Raw genomic sequence first — 19578 nt, forward strand, 5'->3', positions numbered from 1 at the left:
TTTCTAGCCCATTCAAACTGTATTTTTTTTTAACTGTGCTATAGTTACATCACCACATATAGGAAGAGAAAAAAGTTAGCATCCAGCATTAACAGAAGGATATTTTGGGAGGCAGATCTGTAACGGAACTTGCTCAGGATTTGGGTCAGCAACCAGACTCTTACAGATTGATGCATAGGCATTTTCATGACTAAACCAGAAGCATTTGGATCACATTATCTGAAAGATGGTAGCCCAGGTTTCTGCAGCAACATGCTGAGCTGTTTCTTTTTCAGAGGAAAGAATATCCATGTGTTGCCAGTCACTAATGCCAGTCACTAATGCCATTTTTCATAGCATCTCATCATCCCTTGTAGGTTATCTAAGTACTGACCCAAACCAGCCCAATTCTACTCATTTTCATAGTTTCTAGGGTCAGAAGCGACCTGAGCAGATCATCTAGTCCAACCCATCATTTTGGAGGAGCCGGGAAGATTGCATGATTTATTGATATGGGTGTATTATTCTGGATGTTATCACAATATTATATTAACTTGATATCAAGAAGTTGCTAATAAATACACATGGGGGTGCACTGATAAAGATTTTTTGGGCTGATACCACTGGCTGATTATTGACCAGCCATATTGACGGATACCGATCTGATTGCTGATATGCAGCCTGGCAGTGTGGAGAGCAGTGCCAGGCTGGTAAGTCTGTTGTGGGGAAGGGGCATGGGGGGAAGGAAAGTGTGTATGTTGAGGGGGTGCAGACTGAGTTCACCATAGGGAGGGAGAGAGTAGAGCTAGGGCAGAGGCAGCTGCTGCCTAGCCAGGGTGGGGTACGGGATGGAGCTGCAGGCAGCTCATCCAGGGGAGGGGAGGATGGCTTCTACCTCTGTGCGCACCCAGGGGGAGGCATGGGGGGCACATGCCCCCTGGACCTGTGCACAGGGCGAGGGCAGGCTGTCCACTGCACACTCAGGGCTGGGGAATGTGCCAGCCTCTTCATGGCGGGTTACTAAGCTGAGGCTGCACTCGGGACAGGTGGGGCGGGGCAAGTGTCAAACTGGGATGGGGAACTACAGGGGGCAAGGGGGCTACAGCACCCCCAAAATCATTGTAGTGTTTCTGTAGCCCCCTCCCAGTGCTGCCACCCGCCCCACCCCACCCCACCCCACCCCAACCTGCCCTTAGTGCAGCCGTGGTCCAGCCTCCCTGCTGGGAAGAGGCTGGCACAGCCCCAGGCCTGGAGCAGGCTGCCTGCTCTTGATCCTGCCCTATGCACAGACCTGGGGGGCATGTGTCGTTCATGCCTCCCCCCAGGGTCTGCGCAGGGGTGGGAGCCTCCCTGCCCTCCCATACCCTCTAGACAAGCTGCCTGCAGCTCCATCCCACACACTTCCATGTCCCAGATAAGCAACACCTGCCCCAGCCTCAGCCCCACCCCCTCCCTCACCTTGGGGGCTCAATCTGCTCCCCACATGCCCCTTCCTTCCCCCATGCCCCTTCCCTTGCACAGACTTACCAGCCGAATGCTGCTCTCCTTGCTGCTGGGCTGCAGTCCCGGCTGTGTTCATGCTGCAGCTGCGCACATGCACGTGGCATTTATCAGTGTCATTATTGGCCACATCAGCCAAAAAAAGCCAATTACCGATAATGTCAATTTTCCTTTTATTGGTGCCGATACGATGTGGACCGATGTATCAGTGCACCTCTAAATACATGGGAAGATTCAGTCATTTGTCTAGAGTTTCATATTCTGCCTATATTTCAAACTAGATTAAAACCTAGAGTTAGTTTGGCATTCGTGGTAAGCTCTAGACTATGGGCCTTGTTACACATTAATTTTAGGGAGCTACTGGAGCTCTTAACCCATGAAGTGTCCACACATTATCACTTGGCAGCTTAAAGTTACACCACTCTGGGATAGGTTCATCTCTGATCCATGTTACCTAGCTTGTGTTCCATTAATGTGTGGCCACTCTTCACAGATGATCAGCCCAATTTGCAGTCTTCCAGCATCCAAGGATGCAGTGTCCTCCTCCCCCACCCTTCTGTGTGGACAAACTTGCCACCCCCTAAACTCTACTGGCCACGGGGTGGTTCTGGTTCCCCAAATGTGCCTTCCCTCACTACTGTCATCTCCCAGCCACCCTGGGAAGCATGATCAGCACCCCCCACACCCCAAACCCAAATCTCAGTTTATTAAAACATGAGACCTTCTTTAACTTACTTCCCCTTATTTCTTTTTCTTACTTTGTTTTGCTTCTTTACTTTTTCCTTTCCATCCCCATTCCATTAACTCGCCAGCTCCCAGCTTCATGTTTCAGCCCCCAACCCACCTCTCGTGCACCCGCACCTAGAGTAGCGATAGAAGCCTGTCCTGGCTCACCAATCCTGCAGTGTCAGCTCAGCTCTAGCGCCTAGTCAGGCCCCTGCTCATCAGCCCTTTCATGGCAAGTCACAGCTGTGCAGGTGGGGAACAGTCAGAGAAGGATGTGAACTACTCCAAACTCGAGCTAACACTAAAACTAATCTATATTTGAGCAACTCAAAGTACAATGTGAATAACATGGCCCTGTAACTCCCTAAATACTTGTGTTACTGCTTTTCTTTTATGGGGGTTGAAATTGGATCTGTTTTATATTCTGCTTTGTATAAAAGATGCTTGCTTTGTCAGTGTTTGTAAGTGTGTCCCATAGAATGCTTGTGCTACAAATTTGTGGTGAATAGTATCATGAGACTGTTGTGGTTGTACAAAAAGATTACTCCATGTGTAAATAAGGCGTCATTTGTTTCCAAAGCCATGTAAGGCGAAATAATCTCTTTTTGTAATCAGGAGCCCTTAGGCTTCAATAAATGGTTAGTGTTTTTCAGATGTACTTGACTAAGAGGGAAACTAAATATTGGTCACCAAGGTTTTCACGAAGTGTTAATCAACAGCACTAACAGGATCCTACAGCTTATGCCAATTAGTTCCAGGTTTTTTATAATTACAATCTGTGTTTGATTTCCTGATGACATTTCTTGCCATTCCATAATTGGCAATTATGTTAACCAGAAAAGGTGGCACATGTCTAAATTCATAAGTTGTTTAAGAAGGCAAAAAGAGAGCACCCTATCTGCCAGTTCTTCAAACAGTACTAGGCTCTATGGAGCTAAGCAGCTGTCAGAGTAGCAGCGAATGATCCAGAGTCTCCAGTTCGTGCGGGGCGTAGGAAGGGTGCAGAATTTGGGACAAGAATCACTGTTTGTGGAGAAAGAGGTCATTTATGTGTATAACTAGGGACCTACTGAATTTGAAGAGGCTGCCCCCTGACTTTGTGGGCAGAACGTGAGGCCTGGCAGCCATTTTGTAGCCCCATCCTGCACTGCTGATTGGCTGCAAGAGCTGTCCGACATCCGAGAAGGGTGGGGCCACATGACAAGCAGCCCTCACAGCCAGTCAGCAGCGAGGGGTGAGGGTGGCACCCATCTTGCCAGCAGCCCTTCGAACAGGCAGCCTTCCCTCCCCTTTTGCCCTGATCAGGCCAGCTGCTGCAGTGCCCTGGGGAGCCAGCTTTTTATTTTCTGTTAGTTTTTATTTTGCTTTGCATTTTTTCCTCACGGATTTCACTTTTGCGGGCAATGCTGGATTTCCTGAAATCCATTAAATCGTGATTTCAGTAGGTCCCTATGTATACTGGACCCTGATGGGAGAATTCAGTCCCTGGTTTGTAGAATGGCTTGGTATAAACATGCAGAGGCCACAAAGCAAATGCAGGCGTCTTAAAATAGAAATACTGTCTACCATTCATAAAGGCAAATGTATTATTCCTCTAAATACCTGGTTTGTGTATTCAGATTGTGATAGTGGCAGGCAGTGGGATTCCATTGTTCTTCCTTTTCCTTTCTTTCCTTTGCCAGAAAATTTAGCTGAGAATGTAAATCTGCTAATAATAGTCTTTTGATGGGAAAACTCGACAGTCCCTGTTAAAATTCCATCATCCGAATGTTCACATTGCGCATTCGGTTGGTGAGCAAGGGCCTCTCTGGCAAATGAGTTAATTAAGCGTAACATCTTTGCTGGGTAGAGGGCAGCTTGGTGGCTTGTTGCTCCCTTGCTAATTAGCTGATATAGGCTGAAGATCATTAATATATGCAAAAATGAAGCTGACAGGAGAGTTAATTACAGGTGGGGAGCTATCTCCACATGAGGGAACCTGCGGCTACAAGCAATAATGGTCCAGGCAAGCATTGGATGTTCAGTGGAATGTGAATTGGTTTTTGGGCAGGACAGGTAAATCACAGCTGACATGAGTGCTTTTGCTAGCCCTCAGAATCAGATTATACCGGTGAGACCTGATGACCCATTCAGTGTCAGTTGTTGTAGCTCCCTTCTAGGCTGGGACAAGGATTTCTAATAGCTTATTATTAGAAAATGATGGAAACAGCCCAGCCAGATTATATTGAATTGTGCCAGGCACCTAAATTTTCAACTTGTTCTACAACAAATATTCCCTAGAAACCACTACATACCCCTTAAGACGTTAAATTTAAGGTTTGCATTAAGTGCTTCAATCATCTCTGCCAACTTTTTGCACATGGAATGTGATCTTTTCAATGTTATTCTGAAGTTTTGGGGAAAATGCTAGTTACAGAAATAAGATGTTGCAAGCACATATTTATAGTGGATCAGAAACAGAGTGACTTAGATCTTGGACTTGTCACCATAAGTAAAATAAGGGAACAACTTTTGCTTTGAGCAAACGATGTAGCTGAAAGCGTTAAGGTGGGTGATGATGAGAATATGTAACTTAACAAATGCTGAGATTTGGTGACATATGTGGGTGGCTCGCCAGCCTCCAAAGGATAACTTTTCAACTGAAGATTTAGCAAGAATCAAATTTTGTATAGATGTTGCAAGTGAATACATTTGTATACAGTTTCTGTTTACTGTTGTTTCCTCTTCTCTAGTGGAAAGCAGCATAAAAATAAATTTGTGTCTCTAGGTGTTTTCACAGTCCTCAGGGCTGGATCTGTGTTAGTGTCACGTATGACAGTGGTGCAGTACAGTATAAAACAGAAAATTATTAAAACAAACAGCTAGCTTGTAAAGTCTGTGTGCGACTGTAAAAGATGAATCGGGGACCTGATTGATGCTGCAAGTTAATGCACCGACTGCTTGGTTGCCCCAGAGGCTATTCTGATGCCAAGCTTTACTCTGTCAGCAAAGTTGTGCAATGTGTCAAATCCTGATTTGGTCATTTCTAAACTGCTACTGACTCTAGAGCACCATGGAAACTGGCTATGTGTTGAGAGATCGCAAAGACTGGGATTGTTAACTTTAGGATGAGGCAGGAGAAAAGTGTGTGTCTACCCACCCCAAACATATACACGTGTACATACACATTGAGTGTAAATTTTTTTTCTCCTCCAAGTGAAATAGGTAAAAGTGATGGGGCTCGTCTCCTCTTCTTTTCTGTAACAAGGAGGGGGAGGGCATTCTATGAAATTAAAAGGCAGCAAATTCAAAAGTGGGCCTGATCCAAAGTCCTTTGAAATCAACTGATCCTTTCCTAAATGCAGGATTGTGGACCCACAGTGGAATCTGCTTTGATGCAGGACAAGGTTAGCAAGACTTCGGCAGATTTAAATGCCACCTAGGCCTATGCTGCCCCTTGACACGGAGTGGACCTCATCCTCAGAAATTCATATGGGCTTTTCCATCTTCAGCTGCTACATTTCATAAGGTGTCTGTGAGAGAGAGAGAAATATTTGAACTTACTATTCATTTTCTTTAAAAGAAATAGGGCTGGAAGAAAGGCACAAAGCATTGTGACGGCTTATAAATGAGTGACATGCTAAAGATAGAAGTGAAGACAGGAAGTGTACACTATCTTTGGGAAACATTGTGAATGTATATAAAAGCATTTCTCGCTAATGAAACTATCACACTTATCTCTGTGGAGTAAGTAGAGAGACTTCCATTTTGGAAAACCTTTGTTTTTACCATTACCAGTGGGTTAGAACAATAACCATCTTTCTGTGTTTCTGCCAAGATCTGAAGTGGTTGATAGAGTTCCTAAAATACTAAGGTGTGGTTCTCAGGGGTACTTATCTTTAGCATAATGAGCATTTATGTGGATACCTCACTGCAGAATTCTGGCCACAGATGGCACATGTATAAGCATGCACATGCAAACTCATACATTCTTCTATTCATTTGGCTAGAAATGGGATAAACTCAGATTTGTATTTAGAGATGTACAAATCATGTCTATTATGCTGCATTATTACGCTTTACTGGATGGAGAGTCATTTCCACATTGCTGAAATACACTTGTTTGTCTCCCCCTTGAGGCTGCAGCCTACGAAAAAGGCCCCCCCCCTCCAATATTTCCAGGGTGTTTGTTGAGATTATTATCCAATATATGTATTGGGTTTGGCCTCACTTCACAAATGCAAGCATTTCATAAGCTGCTGTAAGTTTTACTATGTGTGTTCCATACTTTGGTTTAAATTTAAAAGCATGAATAGATGTTTGCTGAACCTTCTGAGCACATCCTTCACGCAGCCTTGTTAGACGTATTAATTCTAAAAATGTCTAATGTCAATTTCTTGATGTTAGAATCCTGCATTCTACATGTGTTCAGGAAATTAAGCTCCCTTGAGATCTATAATGATTTTCAGTTTCTGGAGTGAAAAGGTTTTGGATCAGAGCTGCACAGCTGTTGACAGCTCTAATAATTGTTATTTATTCATTTTTGGATTTCTGACCGGTTTTGTATTCTGTTCAAATTAAGTTGTGGGCTGTTACAGAGAGTGTGTGGACTTTTCTCTCTCCTCTTTACAGATCACAGCAGTGACAATCATTTTCTTTTCCTTTGTCTCTCCTCCTTTCTCATAAATTGGGTTGGCAAGAAATTTGGAAGAGATAATGGAATAATAGAACTTTAGAGATGGAATAGGTGCATTAGTTCATATGCTCTCTTCTTCATACTCCTGGCAGCACAGAATCAAGAGAAGCTATTCTCCTCACTGCTACATTATATAAATTACCTTTAGGAGGATATTTTTGTATTTTGGAGCTTCTCAAACACCATGTGTCTTTTAAATACAAAAATAGTAGAGAATGGTGCCTGTGTGTTTGTATATGGAGAAAGAGCATAAAACTGACAGGCAGAAGCGAACAACAGTGTCTTTATTGTGGCTGTCAGCATTCCAGGGGAAGTGGGCCTGATCCTAAACAAGAGCTGCCTTTCTGCAGCAGAACCTTCTCCTTGCAGCCTTGATCAGGGCAGTATTTGCACCCACACAAGTCTGTCTTTTCTTAACTCCTAAATATTTCTTTTAACTCAGACTGCCTATTGTTTGGTTGTCCCTTCAGTATTGCACCCTCAGTCCCTTTCTGCTTTCACACTGCAATAATTACAAAGCAAAGCGGTGTGCATGGCAGCATTAAAGTTGCCGTTGGATTGTTGCCTCTGGGATCCAGCGCCTAGTTCTTTGGAGGAAAGCAAAAAAGGAAAAAACCCTTCTTTGCACAAGACAGATGTTGTATATGGCATGTGGTGGGGCAGGAAGATTTCTTGAACCCTCCACTTAGTGTTCGGCCCATGCTCCAAACCATGACCTTTCATCTTGTTCAGTCAGGTGAGTATGCACAAGATCTTATGAGAAAAATACTTACTAAGATTAGATCCCCTGCTAAGATTAGACCAGTGTCGCTCTACTGATATTCACCTGCTAAGGATTTCATTTTATGAAGTTGTATGTAAATACAATCTGCTCCTGCATGTTGAGTTCTTCCTATCAGGGGGTCTTGGCACTCTCAGCTGTGATTTTTTTTCCTGCCTTAATATGTCAAGACAGCAATTGCTTCTCAGAGTTGTTGCCTTATTAAGGAGGCAAAAGGCTTGTCCTTGGATGGGTCATGACTAGCAACTGTATTACAGAGCAGAAAATAACAGAACCTGCATGTGAGGCTGCTATTGATGAGTTGTGTTGGTAGTAGCTATACCTATATGTGTGCTCTGAGGTGGGGATGGGGTGGGGGATGTTTTAATTAGAGCGGCTCTTAAGAACCGCTTTAATTAAAATGCCTGCAGCATCTTGTGTATTCAGTGTCCTGAATTTCAAAATAGCAGTGGAGGCGCTTTAACTAAAGTATGTTCAATGACCTTTTAGTTCAAGCACCTCTGCCACCGTTTTGAAACACAGGGACATTGAATACATGGGATGGTGCAGCACACTGGAGCGTTCTGATAACAATGCTCCAGGACTTGATTAATGGAGTCTGCTCTGACCCATTCTGATCACACCGGTTTGGAGTACGTGTACAAGTGCCTTTACGTTTTAAACACCAGCATTAGGAAAGGTGGAAGGTGGAATTTGCTAATCCTCTATTTCTGAAGTATGCTGTGACATGTCTGTGTCTAATTCACCCTATAGATATGATGAAACACTCTTGTGCACAAACTTCCAAAATCCTGTGTGCTCTACTAGTTCTTATACCAGGCTTGAGAAGAGAGGTATACAAGGCAGCTGTGGACATGCAGAGTGAGCATGCTGCTTGTCCACGTGGGCTGTACATCTACCCCAGCAGCTTGGCATCAGTGCTAACTAAAAATTGGATCATTGTGAAGCTACCTGATGACATGAACTGACAGTAGGGTGTTCTGGGAATGTGTGTGCTGAGGGCAGGAGGGCACTGGTTTTGATGTTTTTGGGTACAAAAATAGAAATGGACACATCTTTTTATCCATTCTTGTTTCTTAGATTTTAGCTACAGTCAGCTTATTCCTTTGCCAGTGTGTGGTCAGTAGATGTCATAGGTTCAGAGGTCAAATGCTGCAGTCCTTGCTCTGTCATTACTCTGGAGATTTGTTCATTTGGAAGTTTTGCCTGAATAGAGACTGAGCAGAGTAAAGAGATGGCTGATGAGATAAAGCTGGGCTGGGAGACAGCGGACCTCAGTTCTGTTCCTGACTCTGTCACTGACCCTCTCTGTGGTCCTGCACACGTCCCATCCATTCTGCATCTCTTCTACAGTATTTAGACTGTAGGCAGGGGCTGTCTTTTACCATGTTTCTGCACAGCAGCAACAGCCTTAATTCTTTTCCTCATAAGGGCAGAAAAATGGAAGATGAAAACAGCAGATTGGAGACAGGAGCCCCTGGGAGAGGGGTACAGATAACACAGCACAAACTGAATCCTTTGGGGTTTGCCAAATGAGGAGTGCAACTAGATTACAGGAAGTGGGTGTCAGGGAATAATTTTTTCCCATCCTCCAAATACACATATAGAGAGAGAGAGACAGTCTGTCCGTCGCAGACCTGTTTGTACATTCTTCTGAAAAACAGTGGGATGCCTTTTGCACTGAAGGCAGTTTAATAAGCGCAGCATTGATTGTGAAAGGCACAGATTGATTTACCCAAATCATTTTGTATCCTAGGTAACATGCGATTCCGCTTACAGCTCCCCTAATCTAATTCTGTGAGTGAGGTGATATAGTAAGGATGGAGAAAAGATGCTATTAATTTTGTCAGGATTCAGAGGCAATATTAGGAGGAGGGTGCAGAGCTGAGCTGTAATGAATGTGGATGGCTCCAAGTCTCTGAGAGCTGGTGTGGCGGCTTTGTGCTTGTGCTCTGCAGCAGGGTTCACAAGTGCTGGTAGTTGCATCAATCCCTGCAAACTGTGCCCTTCAGGGAAACCTCCCATGGGACTCCCATCTCAATTTTTCTGGCATTAACTGGGAGCCCCAAATTCCTAAATTCTGTGCTACTGTATGAGTGAGGGCTTAGACAAGATGCTTCCTTTCTCTGCCTGTTCTCTCATCAGTAAAACATGTGAACAACTGTGACCCATAACAGGGTCAGTTGGTCTCTGGAGTACTGTGTAGATGAAAAGTATTATTAAAGGGGAAAGCTGATCAGCCCAGGGTGATTCACAGGCATGTGTTAATAGCAAAGCTTTAGAATCAACCAGGTCTTTCATATATGGTGGGCTAAGACCTGTGATTGAGGTTCATTCAGGCAAACTGTTTTTCATGGCACGGGCTGAGTGGAACCTGAGGATGGTCTTGAATTTATGAATGTGCCTAACCAAATGGAAAGAAATTAGGCTTGAAGTGGTGAGACCAGATACAGATATGTAGTCAGACCTTTAAGCACTGAAGAACATGTTAGAGATTGGGAGTGTGCTGTCACTTTGTCCATCCCCAAGGTTGTCCAGTGTCAAAGCTTCAATTGGGTCCTGAGGTTTAGCTCCTGTTGTTCCCTACTTATTTGCTCTTTCCAAAGCAAAATCCCTTTTGGAAGAATACTCTGCTTTTACTTAGCTTGTTCAAGCCCTCAATCTCAGAATACTTTACAAAAGTGATGGCATCACAGATAGAGAAACAGATGCCGAGAGGAGATAAGGGAATGGCTCTGGTTATCAATAGGTCTGTGTCAAGATGGGAGAAACCTTCAGTCTATATGGGGTCCCACACGAGTGCAAACTCCGTTCTGCAGCCAAGGAGCACAAGGGTTAAAGATATGAAGCGATGCACATTAGTCCTTGTCCATCACATAGGAACAAGACATTCTGGCTGTGTAAGTATAACTTTTTCTTCTCTCTAAGTGGGGGGAGGTAAATAATGCCCATCCCTGTATCTTACACTGGGTAGAAAATCCTGTTCAGCATCTTGTGTAACCTTGCACCCAACTGTAGGATTCCTACAATACATGTTGAAGTTACGCACACAAGCTAATGTCTCTTTGAAGTCAATGAATGCCTCTTTCTGAGGGGTAGAAAGGCTGCATGCCTTTTTCTGAAGGGTAGAAATTGTCCTAGAATATTTAAAATGAAAGGAAAGTAGTCATCATGAAAGTGTACTGAATTTACTGGGTTGGGAGATCAGTTCCTTTGAGGCTGCTAGGTTGTCATGCTGAGTTAGTGACAGGTTGACAGGATTCATTTTCTCTGCAAAGAGGGGAATATATACACCTCAACCTTAAAACTACTCATAAATGAAAACGTGGATCAAAACATTCCCATTACGTGGGAAACTGGGATTCAGAGCTGGACTGGAACTGGGCTCAGCTCTGAATCTATCCCTTGCCCTGGGATAGAACAGTGGTCCAGCTTGGATCTGGAGCTGGATTTGCACTCAGTTGCTTGGGCTTGTTCCTTCCTGGGTGCACAGTGAAGTTATGCTTCTGAAATTTCCTGATGCAGCTTCAAATTGTCAGCGACCATTCCAGCTAGAGTTTCAGCTTAAACCTGGCCATCTGCAGCTGTGTATGCATTTTGTTCGTACAAACGAGCACCCAGAAGCCCAGAATCACTTTTGCATGAGCAAGCATAAATCAGTACTTTTTGGCCTTAGCCCCTGTCTCATGTGGCTGGGAGGACCCTGCAAATACTAGAGGACAGTACAGTTGAGCTAACTTTCTTGCAGCTTGTAGGAAAATCTTCCTGCTGAATTGACCTTAATTACCTTTACCTAATGCGGCGGGGGGGCGACACACAGCTTCATGGGAGTTTCCAGTAGGAATAAGTTATGGTTGCAAAATCATTTCATGTGGGGTTCACTCTGAACATCATTTCATCTCACACTGAGTGATGCCAAAGTTGCTATAAATCAGTCCTTTTATTTCAAGTTTGGTTTTAATGAGAAGTAGACATAGGTGGAGGTATGACTTCAGACCCTCTACAAAAGAGCATCTGCTAAACATTAACACTAGGGGGCAGGGACGTTCTTTCTAATGCTCAGGTTTGGCAAGTTAAACAGTTAAAAGAGCTGGGACTCCTATGTGGGAGGAGGTACCAGGAGGATACTTAGCTTATTATTCAGTTCTTAGTGTTGCTTGAGATGGTTGCATCTTTGAAGTGCAGGAGGTACAGGTTGAATTGGCTGGCATGAGAGCAGATTCTGTCACCAACCATAATCATTTGCTGGTATTAGTCCAGCTGCAATTGGCCAATTCAAAGAAACTTTGATCACTTAAAAATTCTGTAGTGTCCCTTGCCCCCAAATTCTGTCCTTGCCTCCTCCCTCACCACCTTCAGGTTGGTTACTGCTTTACTGGAACTAGTTTCTCATCCTTTATTTTTTTATTGTTCAAAAAAAAAATGGATGAAATGGGACAAGTCATGTGTAAATGCTTGACAGAATTGAAACTAAAAGATATGGTTGACGTGCAAAGAGAACAATGGGTCACTTGTATGATATGGGCAAGGGTCTGTTAATATTTAAGTCCTCAGTATAGACATGTTGAAATATCCCTGATCTGGGCCCGAGATTCACAGTTTGGTACTCCAGGCAGTTTGGCTTGCTGTGGTTTAGTTCTAAAAGTTCAGAATGTTATAATATGGCTGTGTTAGTCATTGCGTCTGAACATCAAGTGGTAACCTTGTCTCTCTTCTCACTTATATTTCTGGTAATGTTTGCTGAGGGATGTATTTTGCCTCACACACACCGTCTTTGAGCCAGCATAAATGCATAAGTCTGCGTGGAATAAAAAGCCATACAATATGATACAGGCAAGCTGGCTCCTGGCAGGAAGATTGTGCTATGGTTAAAGCGAGGAGACTTTGATTCTCTTTCTGGCTTCTGCCACTGTTGCAGATCCTTTCACTGCTGTGTACCTCAGACTCCTCACCGATAACATGGAACATTTATCAGATTGTTGGCTGGAAAGTGCTGTGGCAAGTCAGAATATTTCGCTCTATTTAGCGACTATTGAAACCAATTTAAAATGTGAAAATTTTCAAACAAAAGAAGGGAAACATTGTTCTTTATTTGTTTTTGTTTGTACAAAACGTTCTTGTATTTCTGCAGGGTGTTCTCATTAGAGAAGATCTTGAGTCAAGAGCCAGGGGCAGCTGAGACAGACATTCTCATGTGTGCATGTTAAGTCAATAATTTGGTATCTAATTATTTGGAAAAACCAAAATGGAGGCTGTTGCTGGCAAAGTCAGTTGCTATTAGGCAAAAGCACTAAACGATCATTTAAGATGGAAAGTGTGAACTGATACTGTTATGCCAGTTTTGAGGTAGGGGGATCTGAAGAGATGGTAGATGTGTCTACGTTTCAAATAAGGATGATGCTAATTGACACTCTTGTTTGAGGCTGACCACAGTTTTCAGGAAGATTCCCTTGTCTTTCAGAGCAAGTCTGGACTATTTCAGGCCAAGTCATTTGTCACAGGGAAAGTTGTTCATAGATTCCAAGGCCAGAAGGGTCCATTGTTATCAGCTGGTATGATCTGTTTGTTTAATATATACCTTAACATTTCAGCCTGTGATCCCTGCATCAAGCCCAAGTATTTGTGATGGAGAATAAAATGTAACCTGTCTATTAGGGCTGTGCAAAATTTTGCCATCTGTTTCTATTCAACACTGTTTCGACTCATTTCGAGCTCGAAACAGTGAAATCAAATTGAAATGTTGAATCGAAACAGCCTTGAAACAGCTAGTCAAAATGTTTTGAGTTTCAAAGCAGCCAGCAGCCAGGTGGTGAGAGACAGGGAATAACCGGGGTTGTACTCCCAACAGCAGCCGGGAGCACAGCGCTGGCTCTCCCCACTCCAATGGCTGGGCTGTGGGAAGCTGATCACAGTGCAGGGGAAGGGAATGGAGCCTCATTGCTCAGTTGCCCTCCCCAGCCTTACAGTCGGGCTGGGGATGGGAACTGAGTCCAGCTGGGCTGAGTTCCCATCCCCATCCCAATTGTAGTGCTGGGGATGGGAACTCGGCCCAGCTGGGCTCAGTTCCTTTCCCCAGCCTGATCTAGCACTGGGCAGGGGAACTGAGCATTCAGGCTCAGTTCCCTTCCCCAGCTCCCTGGTCCCAGGTGGCAGCACCTGGCTTCCCTTCCTCATCTGGCAGGTAGATTGGGGGCCTGCAGCCCTGGGAATACTGGCACAGCTGCTGCAGCACTCCCAGGGTTGTGGGCCCCATCTGTCTGCCAGATGAGAGATGCTGTTTCAAGCTTCCCCATTATAGCGAATGGGCGAAACGTGGAAACAATGTCAAAACAGCCTCACTGTTTCGACAGAGTGAAACAGAACAGCTGTTTCGAATCAAAATGAAATTCAAAATGAAACACTGTTCCGTCAAAACCTCGAAACTCAGGTCAAAATGGAATGGTGCTGTTTCAGCCCTACTGTCTATAACCTTTGGTATGAAAACACAACCACGACTGCATTGTTCATATACTAACCTGGACAGCAATGATCTGGGTACAATGCTTGAGTTTCATAAGTGCAGTGATACTCTGCCAGTTAAAATGCATAGATGTGATAGCAACCAAAGGAGATTGTCATTGTCTTTAATGCTAAGAAACTATCAGCTTGGTGGCACTCATGGAAAAGGAAATGGTACATAGTCATCTCCACCAATCTTACAGTCAGAGAGAAAGGGAATTAAAAGATTATTTAACTGCAGCAATGCCTGCACACTTTGCCTGATGAGCAACAAGGCTGCTTTTTCAGTTGCTTAGTGCTTAGAAACAGCATTGGTCCATCTTGGTAAATCTCTGACAGCTTGCCATGTAGCTGGCTAGTAGTAGCTTATACTTTATAAATAAATGGGGGCTGTCAGTTTAATCGCAGTTAACTTATGCGATTAACGCAAAAACAAATTAACACATTGATTTTTTTTAAATCGTGTTAATCACGTGCATTGTTTTGACCAGTGGAGTGGACCAGCTTTGGACCAGCAGGAACCTGCACACACAGCTCCAACCCCAGCCTGCCCCCACCTGCTCCAGACTCACTTGCCCACGCTGAGCAGTGGCAGCGGGTGGGCAGAAGCTGCTACTCGACACAGGAGAAAACAGGCCCCTCCCCCTCGCCACCGCCAAGCTCTTCTTTCTGCAGGTGCCCAGTGCCTGTGCGTGGGCTGCCCCACGGCTCCTCTCCGCTGCCGTCACTGCCACCTTTGGGCCATCTGGCAGGGCAGCAGTGGCACTGCAGAGGAGCCTCAGGGCAGTCTGGGCAGCTACAGCCAGAGGGGCTTGGCAGCAGTGAGGTAGAGGGGCCACTTTGCCTCCATGCTGAACAGCAGCTTCTTCCTGGCCACTGACACTGCTCAGCATGGGCAGGTGAGGAGGCACGGAGCAGGCTGGGGTTGGGGCTGTTTGCATGGGTTCCACCTGGTCTCTTCTAGCCAGGGCGAGTCCGGAGCAGGCGCTGGTGGGCTCAGGTTGGGGCTGAAGCTGTGTACTGTTGGTGGTGGTGGGGAGGAGCCTCAGGGCACACAGGCTTCAGGCTGTTGGGTGGGGGCGTGCTTATTATTGTTTAACAGTGAGATAAAAATTGGGATTAATTGTAACTATTTTTTTTTTAAATCTCGCAATTAATTGCAATGAACTCTTTTAATCATTTGTCAGCCCTGAAATAAATTTTGTACCCGGGTGGAACTTTCCAGTATAGTAAATATAATTCCACAGCGTAAAAAGTGAAGAATATAGTTTAATATTATCCTGGGAGATTTAGCAGTTAACTTTTTATTTAGGCATCTCATGTGATTCTATTTTCTACTCTCCTCTAGAGCCTCAGGAAAAAGGCTTGTGGCTCATTAAGAGTTTAATTAATCTTAATAAGCATCTGTTTTTTGTTTCATTCAGTACATAATCCAATTGCTCTTTCTTCATCAGCTTCAGAATTTGCTCCAATATCGCATTCGTTTCATGGATGATGGTATATGAAGTATAAGTCTGTCACGCAATGACATGAGATAGAGACAGAGAAAAATGTGGAAAACTTCAGTGAAATGCACAAGTATTTTGATGGCTAAGCCCGCTCTACATGTGCAGGTAAAAACGTGATTGGAGCTAATGCAGGATCCACACAATCGTGCCTCCTGACACGTCACATACGCATGATAGGAGGTGTGATTGTGGGATTGCACATTAGATCCAATCTTGCCTTATTGCTGGTGCCAGGGGGAGCCCAATCCTGGGCAGGAAGAAGCAGGCTGCTGTGGCTGGATTTCCCTTTGCTGACCAGGCTCCCAGTCGCAGTGGCCACATGGAGCTGGGATCGAGAGCCCTGCAACTGATAGAGGCTCTTGGCCCTGGCTGTAACCTAGATGCAGCCAGGACTGACAGCACCACAACTGACAGGACTCACGGTCCTGGCTGCTCCTCACCTGTAAGCCAGGGCCAGGAGCCCATCAGTTTCAGGGCTGCTTTGCACCTGTGGCTGGTCTGAAGGTAACTGTACAATTAACCAATTGATTGCATAATACCTGTAACCTGTACAGGGGGCCTTAGTGTTTTGTTTAGCTTGGCAAACTTCTTCATGTGAAAAGGCTTTTCTTGCTGGGCAGTGGGTCATGCATGTAGTTCCAAGGTGGTGGATTTAGCTGCAGATGACCTGGCTTGTGCTGCAGTCACTGCTGTTCTGTTCTGTTTAAAGTCCTGCCCTACCTCCTGTTGCTGTCAGTGGTGCTTTGACCCCTGAACAGGGGCTTCAGGAAAAGGACCCCATAAAAATGCCTGGGCTACACTGCATCTACGGTCTCCCCCATGCTACCCTGCATCTACAGTGTAGATGCCTGTCTTCATTAAAGCTTTGAGATCCAAAGTAAATGAGTTTCCTTGCTGTAAATTAGTCAGCAAAACAATATGTTCGTCAAGATTAGCCAGCATATTTTTATTCCTTTTAGGCACTGTATTTTTTCTTTTAGAAATAGAAACACTCTGGCTAACTCTGTAAAATTGATAGGATTAAGCTAATTTATTTAGTTAGGTTAAGGAAGCGATTAGAGCTCTGCTGTGCCTTCCTCGTCTTGGGCATGCCAGTATACTTATGCATAGGTATGAAGGTACAATTTCAAAAATCCTCCTGAATTGAACTAATGAGATACCTAGATGCACTTGCTGGCATGTGTATGCCTCCCCCCATATTTAGGCTTTTATGTACAAATATTTGTTTGTGCATGCATGGTAGGCAGTTGAGCAAAATCTATTTGCATGCGCAAATACAAATTGTAGATGTGCGAGAGAATGTGCAGTGAAGTTCCCTGTAAGATGGGGGAAGATATCGGTCCTACATTGACACACCCTGGACTTTGCCTTATTCTTAACAGAATGAACTAACCTCCGTTCTTTCTGCCCAGCTACAGCAGGTCTACCAAACTGAGCTCTGTTCAGAAATGTTCTTGTGTTCCCCTGAGCATTTTTGCAACTATCTATCATTCCTGCTAGATCTGATAAGAACAGATCAGCACCATTCATAACCCAAATAAGCTCCAGCCGCTTCATGGTAGCAATCAGATTTCAGATGGAATGACTTTTCAGAGTGACAGGCTTCTCCAGATGCAACCTGAAATGAAGCAAGGGCCTAGTAGGAACTGCACTGGCAGATACAGTTAAGAAATAAGAAACAAACAAGTCAGAACTGATTTAATAGTGTAATTTATATAGTGAGTAAAGGAATCAGAGGGACCTAGCAAGCCTCCTGGGTTCAGAAGGGCCGCTTTCCTGCTGTCTCTCTGTGCTCAGGGCTTTTTCACTTGGTTGGCTAAGAGGCCTTAATAGGGTTGATGAAAAATAGCAGAAACAAGCAGGCAACATTTTAAGTACAAACTCTCACAGGCTACACACCATTAATATTCCCATGTCCTGCTATCCATGTACACCCTCCCGCCTGGCAAATGAATTGCGCTACACTGTAAACACAATACACATCCTCAGACACTCTGGGCAGGGGATGAAGTGGGCTTACAGCATTGCTAGTGTAATTGGGAAGCATTCCCTCACTGTGGTCTGGTGTAAACAACAGCACAAAACAGTGCAAAATCAGGACCTGGCAATCTAGTGGATCATTTATGGCTGTTATATCTTTGGCTCTTCTACTCTGATTTCCTCTTGGCCCTGCCAGCATTTCACATTCTCCCTGCTGTAATTGATGCTCATTTTTATTGGCTTTTCAAGCGTTGGGCTTCCAAACTGAAGGATTGAGCCTTTCAGCTATAGTCAGGTGTTTTTGTTGCTTTCTGTTGCATCTGAGTCTCTGTCTTCCTTGCTTCCACCCTCCTCTTCCCCCTCTCCTCCTTCCTCCTTCTAAGTAGAGTTAGTTGACAAAGGGGACAGGTAATCCAGTGGTGACCTGGGCTCAATTCTCTGTTCTGCCATGTGCATCCTGTGTGGCCTTGAATAAGTCATTTAGCCTCGGTGCTTCAGTTTTGCCTCAGCGGAATAGGGTGAAATGCCCTTCCCTGTCTCCCAAGGCTGTTCTGCGGGTGAATACACAAAGCATGTGAAGCCTGCAGACAGTGGGCACCATCTAAGAGAGTGCACTGTAAGGACAGTATTTATGGTCAGTTGGTTTGTAGGTCAGTCTCCATTGTCAGGGGGAAGCTTGTAACACAACCTGAGCTTTCTCCTCACTGTGCATAAAGTTTTGGGACAACTTCTGTGAAACAATAGACATGACTGTAATAAAAACAGGGGGGCTGCCCACTTATACCTGAACATATTTCTTCTTTAACTTTCTGCTGCATTGGTTGGACTAATTAATTATTGGCAGCTATTTGTCAAAACAAGTAAGAGATGCTGATGAGGATTTATGCTGGAGAATCCAAATGGTTTTTTTTCTGTAAATTTTTTTTAAACAGTTCCCACAGTTCGACACATGTAAATATATCCATATGGCATTACAGGAGAAGTCTGTGTCTTCATTTTTGGTGAGCTGTAATTTTAAACTCTCATGTCCTGGTTACCTTAGGGTGTGAAAAGGAAAGTGGCACATGGTGGGTGGATGGGGAAGCTCTTCTTTCTTCTGTCTACAGTGCACTTTGCTGCAGATAACTAGGACTTTAATATGCAGACCTGTCAACCCTGCACCTTCCTCTGGCACTGAATTCTCCAGAACGTGCTTCAGAACGATACCACCCAGGAGGGTTGTCAGCAGCTTGACATTGCCATGAGGTCAGCTGAAAATTTAGAGCTGGCAGAAAGCCTTAGCCATTAATGTGATGTCTTCTTAAAGTGGGTCTGCTGCCTGCAACTCTGGAGAGCCAGTTTGCTTGCGCCTTTCTGTGTTTTGGAAGAGGAGAGATGTACAGGTTGTAGGATGTGTTGTATCCTTAAATTCATCCTTGAAACACAGGACATTGCCTTTGGTTTGTTCTTTAATGGTGATAATGGGATCATTGGCGGATATTTTTATTTCATCGCTTTACATTTGACAGTGGCAGACATCCATGGCTAAAGGATGCCTGAAATACGTTCCTTTGCCACAGTTATAGCATACGGAGGAATTGCTGTCTCAGCTTGAAAGTGCTGGCTTGATTTTGGGGGACAAAAACATCCATCTATCCATATAATGGTTGGGAAATGTTACTAGTGCTCCCCTCCCTGTCAGCAGGGTTGTAATAGAAGTAGGCATTATGGGGACAGGGGAGCTTTCCAAAGCCAAATGTCTGCATGTCAGAACATCCTTCTCTGGCATTACAGGAGAGGAGCAGCACTTGTCCTGGATGGTTTGAGGGCTTGTCTGGGCATTGTCAGCAGAGCACTGGGGAGGCTCATCATTTTTACTTGACAAGGATTTGAGCTTCTCAGCTTGCCTCACAATTTTGGGATTAAATGAAATCTAAAGCTCAAAGCAAAAC

General features: G+C 44.5%; 1 protein-coding gene across 1 annotated transcript in view; it reads left to right on the forward strand.

The window, feature by feature from the left end:
* PLCH2 (phospholipase C eta 2) overlaps positions 1 to 19578 on the forward strand; it is a 362294-nt gene that overhangs the window by 32153 nt on the left and 310563 nt on the right. The window lies entirely within an intron of this gene.

The sequence above is a fragment of the Crocodylus siamensis genome, chromosome 12, assembly GCF_052110815.1.
Source record: "Crocodylus siamensis isolate JL-2025a chromosome 12, ASM5211081v1, whole genome shotgun sequence".
Lineage (NCBI taxonomy): Eukaryota > Metazoa > Chordata > Crocodylia > Crocodylidae > Crocodylus > Crocodylus siamensis.